This window comes from Lutjanus erythropterus, chromosome 7 (assembly GCF_056507025.1).
Source record: "Lutjanus erythropterus isolate fLutEry1 chromosome 7, fLutEry1.hap2, whole genome shotgun sequence".
Classification (NCBI taxonomy): domain Eukaryota; kingdom Metazoa; phylum Chordata; class Actinopteri; order Lutjaniformes; family Lutjanidae; genus Lutjanus; species Lutjanus erythropterus.
In genome coordinates, this window is record NC_139323.1 from 40,704,093 (window position 1) to 40,710,092 (window position 6,000).

The 6,000-nt window shown below is 37.8% G+C and overlaps 1 protein-coding gene across 1 annotated transcript in view; it reads right to left on the bottom strand.

Annotated features, from left to right (window-relative positions):
• Positions 1–4,817, bottom strand: part of nek7 (NIMA-related kinase 7) — an 89,142-nt gene extending 84,325 nt beyond the window's left edge. The window contains exon 1 of the mRNA XM_084723786.1: positions 4,506–4,817. The gene's annotated coding sequence lies outside the window, so the exon portion shown is untranslated. The remainder of the gene's footprint in view (positions 1–4,505) is intronic.
• Between the last annotated feature and the right edge of the window lie 1,183 nt (positions 4,818–6,000).

The window sequence follows — 6,000 nt, forward strand, 5'->3', positions numbered from 1 at the left end:
CTGGATTATTAATCTCCTGAGTTTCGTTTTCAATGCTTGTTTGTTGTGCCTTTGGGTTGTATTTTCTTCTTATGTTTTCTCAATTATTTTTTGTTTTAAAGAAGAAAATAGTCAACTCAACTCCAAACAGAACTGTGAATGCAATCACCACATGGAAGGTTTTGCAATAACCGTTCTGACTCACAAAAAAAGCAGTGAGTCAAACAAAAAAATGTTTCTTCTCCCAAAGAATACTTCTTGATTTATTTTTCATTCAAATAAACCATCTCTTTACAACTATCAGTCGTCCTCATCCAAAGAAACCCCGTCTTCCAGGCTATAACTCTTTCAGTGTTTAACAGCGTGAAACAGACAGCTGGAAGCAACACTTGGGCCAAGATTTTTCCAGACAGAGATGGTCCGGAAACAATACACACTTTAACTGTGAGCACACTGACACAATTTCCACTGAAAATGACTTAATGGCTAAGAAAATTTTACTTGGTAGTAAGACGTGTAAACACAGTCTGAGGGTTTAAAAGAAACACACAGGTGGCCTTGTGTTTGCATGCTAACTATTTTGACTGCCTAATACATTCCCACATTCGGGTGGGCTGAAACTAACATGATACTTTTGGTATTTTATTTGTCACTACATATATATTACATCAAAAATCAATCATAATGACCTTTCAGCTTCAGTGGAAAAATCTGCAGGTCTCCCAGTATTTTTTTTTCTCCTGTCCAGGATAAAGAAACCATTCAAAGACAACACAGCATAGCTTACCAGCCTTTATACTTGATAGTCTAATAATGGAATAGCCATTACTGCAAAAAAAACAAGTTTAAATCGAAAAATTGAATCAAATCGTTAAATTAGAAAGTTGAATCGAATGATGCATTTTGCATTACACAACGTTTATCATTTTGTATGAGAACCGGTCAGTGTACTAATCACAGGCCATGCTGCTGCTTTCTGCCTCCACAACTACCTGAAAGACTCGAAGACCACAACCCAGCAAGAAGATCTGAGAAATAACTCTTTGTGATAATGAGGCATTTTAACTACTGAACCGACAAGCAATTAAATCAAATGTCAAAGTGATTTTACTTCTCTCTCATCACTTCAAGTAGCTGTTTAACCTACAGTCAGTACAACATTGGTTATCTAGGAATAATGGTGTCAATGCAATTTTCTGATTAAAATAATAAATCAAGGTTTACTCGGTCATCTTGTCTTATCTGAGCCAAGAAAAACCCAGACCGGTGGCTCTGTCTTATCAAAAGCATATTTTTCAATTTTTAATCAGAGCGGCTGCACAGCAGAGCGGGTAGTCAGGTGATGTTGCCTGTTAGACTAAGCAGATACAGTGTGGATACCTGTACTGCAACTAACTGAGGTTTATGGTCTTTACATTGGAAAATGCATGAAGCACTTGTGGTCAGCAATTTCTGTAGTGTACAAGTTAGTTTGCAGGATGCAGCTGTAACATTTGGTTATACAGGCCAGAGTCATATGAGAGGCATTCATCTAATGCCCTTATTGAATTTGAAAGCTGAAAAGTAGTGAAACATTTTAACTACTCTCTAAAAACTGAGTTTGTTGAACAAAAATTAGTTGCAAAAGGTGGTTAAATTACACCCATACTACATTACAGGAAATCATCACAAACCGAGTGTGGAATTTCATTTTTTCACAGAGGTACAACTGAACTGACACTGAGTAAATGGTGGGTGTGTTTGATTTAGGGACTAGTGCAGGCCAAACCACACTTAGGCAGCCCAAGGATGTGTTTTAAGGAGAGGATAGGGAGCAATTGTTGAGGTGGAATCAGGAAAATGCTAACTTTCTAGGGAAGTATTCTGAGGGAGTATTCGATTGCAGACATCTTTGTCGCAAACCACAGGTGATTTTCATCAAATAGCAGGTGAATGTCATTAAATGACAACAGTGGCCAACGAGCTGTGGCACTGTGCCATTCAGTACGGCAAAAAAAAGTCAGGAGAACACTATGAATATGTGGTTTATAATTAACTACCTAAACAACACCACCCAAAGTCATTAAAGACTGAAAATCTACTGAGATTTGAATGTAGTTACAGTTTTTCTCATTTCCTTTGGCTCAGTTTTTAGATGATTTTTTGAAACAGGAAGTTCAAATCTCTTAACAACCAGTTTGTTGTTCGCACCAGGTTTGAATTTATCATTCATTTAACAAAACTGCATGTGTTTTGGCACAGGTGTGCAAAAGAGTAAGCACACTTGTCAACAACTTGCACTATAACCACTTGCACATCGCTTGCCAATCAAAGCTGAAGAGTCAATAAATTATCTGTGAAACTGTCAAACTCTTCACAAATTCAAAACATTCTGTCATTGTTTGACCCGTCACATACAAAATGATCCACTCAATCATCAAAATCTGTCAGACATACATGTATTATACATTACATTACACATATTCCATAAATATCTAAGACAGGGAAAGTCAGTGATGTCTGCTGATTTAGAAAATGAGTTACCATGAGACAGTAATGAACTAAAAATCACATTTTGTGGCCAGTTTTCTGTGTATGACTTCACACTAAAGATCGAAGGTGAATTTCCAGTTCACAGTACATATAACACATTACACTAATACATTTACTGTATATGTACAAATGCGCATATGCTGTTGTTATTCTACAGTATTACAGAATGACTTTTCCCAGTAAACATTTACTGACTGCTGAAATGTGAATCTACAAAGCTCAGTGTGATGCACAACAGCATTCAACTAGACTAAACTGACATTCACAGTACAATAAGCAGTCTGTGCTCACAATAAAGTAGAACAAGACAAATATTTGTATATAAGAAACATTTCTAGCACTGACCACCACGGTGACAAAACAACTGAACATTTTGACCAATATGGTTCACAAGATGACAAAACAATTTCACTTTGGTGGCACTGGCCAATTTACGGACACAAAAACTCAGTTTACAAACATGAATTTAATGTTTTGAGTGAGTCATTACCTTTTACAGACAGTTTATAAAGTTGTGATGTCTCATAAAACAGTTGTGACAATTGCACTTACAGTTTAGAAAATGTTAAGTCTGTTTCGAAAAATGGACCAAAGCGATTGAGAAATACTGTAAATTGATACCCAACTACTGCAAACTAGTAATTTAATTTGGGGCCAGACACATTTATTAGTTGGCCAATATTATCCACCAGTATCTGCCCATCACAGCTACATCGATATCTGTGCAAATCTTGTCCAATATGCACCGATATGAAAACCTTTTTGCATTGTAATATGCACAATATAGTAAAAACTCATGATGCGAGTAGTTAGACTAAAATTACAATTGCGATATGGAGTTTGATTAGTGGGAATGGTAATTTTTGCATTTCAATTTTACTGGTTAAAATAAGTGATAATGTGACTGAAGTATTTACCACACAAACATGTTTCCCTCCAGTACTTCATTAAAATGAACATATTTTGTATAACTGCAGAGTTCTGCAATTAATTGTGCAGTCATAATATATATACACACACATAGACTACTCTATTTATGTGGGTTTTAATTTATTTATTGTTATTTATAATTACTAACAATATTAGTTAAAGCTTACTGTTACTGTTTAGTGATATGATTTCATTTTAACCAATACAGTTTATTGTTAAACTGTAAAATACCCTGCCTCCATCACATATCTTTGTAATTTGCAATATTCTGATTTGGTTGATGAGCACATTTGAGTGTCTCTGCAGTGTTGACCGACATATCCAAATCAGATTTTTTTTTTTTTTATTCCCTAATATCGTTAGTGGCATGGCCTCAAAAATCCTGTGTCGTTCAAGCCGTAATTGAACTACATGTAACTTCAGTGAACTACTCCCCAACTCTGCACAAGTTACACACAAACATGCCAACACTGCAAAGACAAACAATCACAAGCCAGCAGAAGTAGAGCAATACACAGACCTTTCTGCAATGTCATAATATAAAATCATTTAAAAAGCAGAACCCTAAATTTCATAAGTAAGGACATACAAAGATGTTATTATTCAGTTTATGTACTTATACCATCACTGTAACAGAACTGCATGGCAGCAGTGAATTACTACTTTATTTGTCATGTTTCCACCTCAGATTTAGCTAACAAACATTACTTTCTCACGGTGCTAAGCTACATGAAAGTTGTTTTTGTCGCTCAGTGTAATCATCACGCTGGTGTCATTGTAAACTTTACATGACAGTGGACACTGTGGTCTCAAAGTAGTGAAAGTTAGCAATGCAGCATGCTAAGTCGGCTAACAAGCTAAGCTACAGTTAGCTAGCGAACTTCGTAGAAACTTTTTCAATGAGTGTCAAGACCGCGTTTACACTGTGAGTGGTGACTGTTTGTCAGCTCTGTCAGACTGTCAACTCCCAGACAAGTCAAAACGGAGGTTTAAAACCGTTTACAGGTGGTTTGTTAGCGGTCCAACGTATAGCACAAGTTTCAGCTAACTTAACGGTGTCTTACCAGGAAGTGGGACTCTTGTTGCTAAGCTATTCCTTCTTCGCGTTCACAGTTTCTCCTGATGGTTATGGCGGTTGTCTTTGTTTTGACTTTCCCTTTTCTTTCCAAGGTCGCTCCGTAAAGTCGACTCTCCGGCCGGGGCCTCTCTTCTCCTGTTGTCTTAGCGCTGAAGAAAAGTTTGTTCAGAGATACAGAGAGCCTGCTGTGCTGTGGAGGCAGCCTGTGTGTGTACGTGTTTTCAGACAGTCTCCTCTCTCTCCACTAGGCCCCTCTCATCACCACACTCCTGACCCGTGTGCCAGTAATGTAAACAACCCAGCATTCCCGGAGCGCAGGGGAGGGGCAAGTGTCAAAGAGTGGAGGGAAGCTGTCAAATACCGCGAGATTCAACAGAGAAACTCAAAACACCACAACACCACTCCTTCTGACACTGTATTTTTTCATTCCCTTTAAAACTGCATGAACATTTTTATTACTTTATATTTACTGAGAGCAGGATAGATAGCTAAAAGTTCATTCTTGGAAACTGCTGACAAAAAATCTTTAAAGGGATAGTTCACCCAAAAAATTATAATTCGGTCAACAGCTGTGTTCAAGATGAGCCAGGCCTCTGCGGAATAGATCAGTGACAATCGCCACACAATGCATGCCGGCGAGATTTGCGTCCTACTTGACTTGACCGATGTCGTGCGTTCGTGGGCATCGATAACCTCACGAGATCAAAGCGGCTGCAGGTGGAGTTGCTCTCCACCGACTGCAAGGGCCTGGCTGTCATCTGACTGATGAGCTGACAGGCTCCGATTGGCTCTTAATTTTGACAGCAAACACCGCATGTTGTATAAAACACAAATTTTCTGTGTAATTGTAATGTTTAATTCTAGATATACCGTAATGTACTTATGTTATGTAATGTATTATGCAGTTTTAATCCGTTATCAAGCATATATTTTGTGGCTGATAATAATGATAATAAAGATTATATATGACTTATAAAATTAACAGTTACAAAGTGTTTTACAGGGCAGATAAAAGAACAGATGATCATGTGACTTTAGGGGATCTCTTCTGTTTCAACTCTAGTCAGCAATCAAGAACTCACACAAAAATTAAACTACACTCAGCCTCATGCCGATTGAAAGTCAGGTTTAGTTTTTCAGTCCGTAAAACACTGCTGGAGTTTCATAGGAAAACAGTGATGCAGAATCTTCCAAACAATTGAAGTGAATGGTGACCAGTTTTCAGAGCCTCCAAAAAACATAAAATGCCTCCATACTGCTCATCTGGTGTAAAATATGCCTCCTAAAGCCCCGACATGCCAAGTTTACTTGAAAACACACACCAGGTTTTTCAGCCTAAATCTTCACTGTAGATCTCTAACTCAGAGCCATGTTCATGTGCGCCTGCATACCGTCTCTGGCATGTGTGGTGTGATGGTGTGTGTACACAAGTGAATGACAACTCTGAATTCACTTCTAAAAAGGCGAATCAAAACAACAAC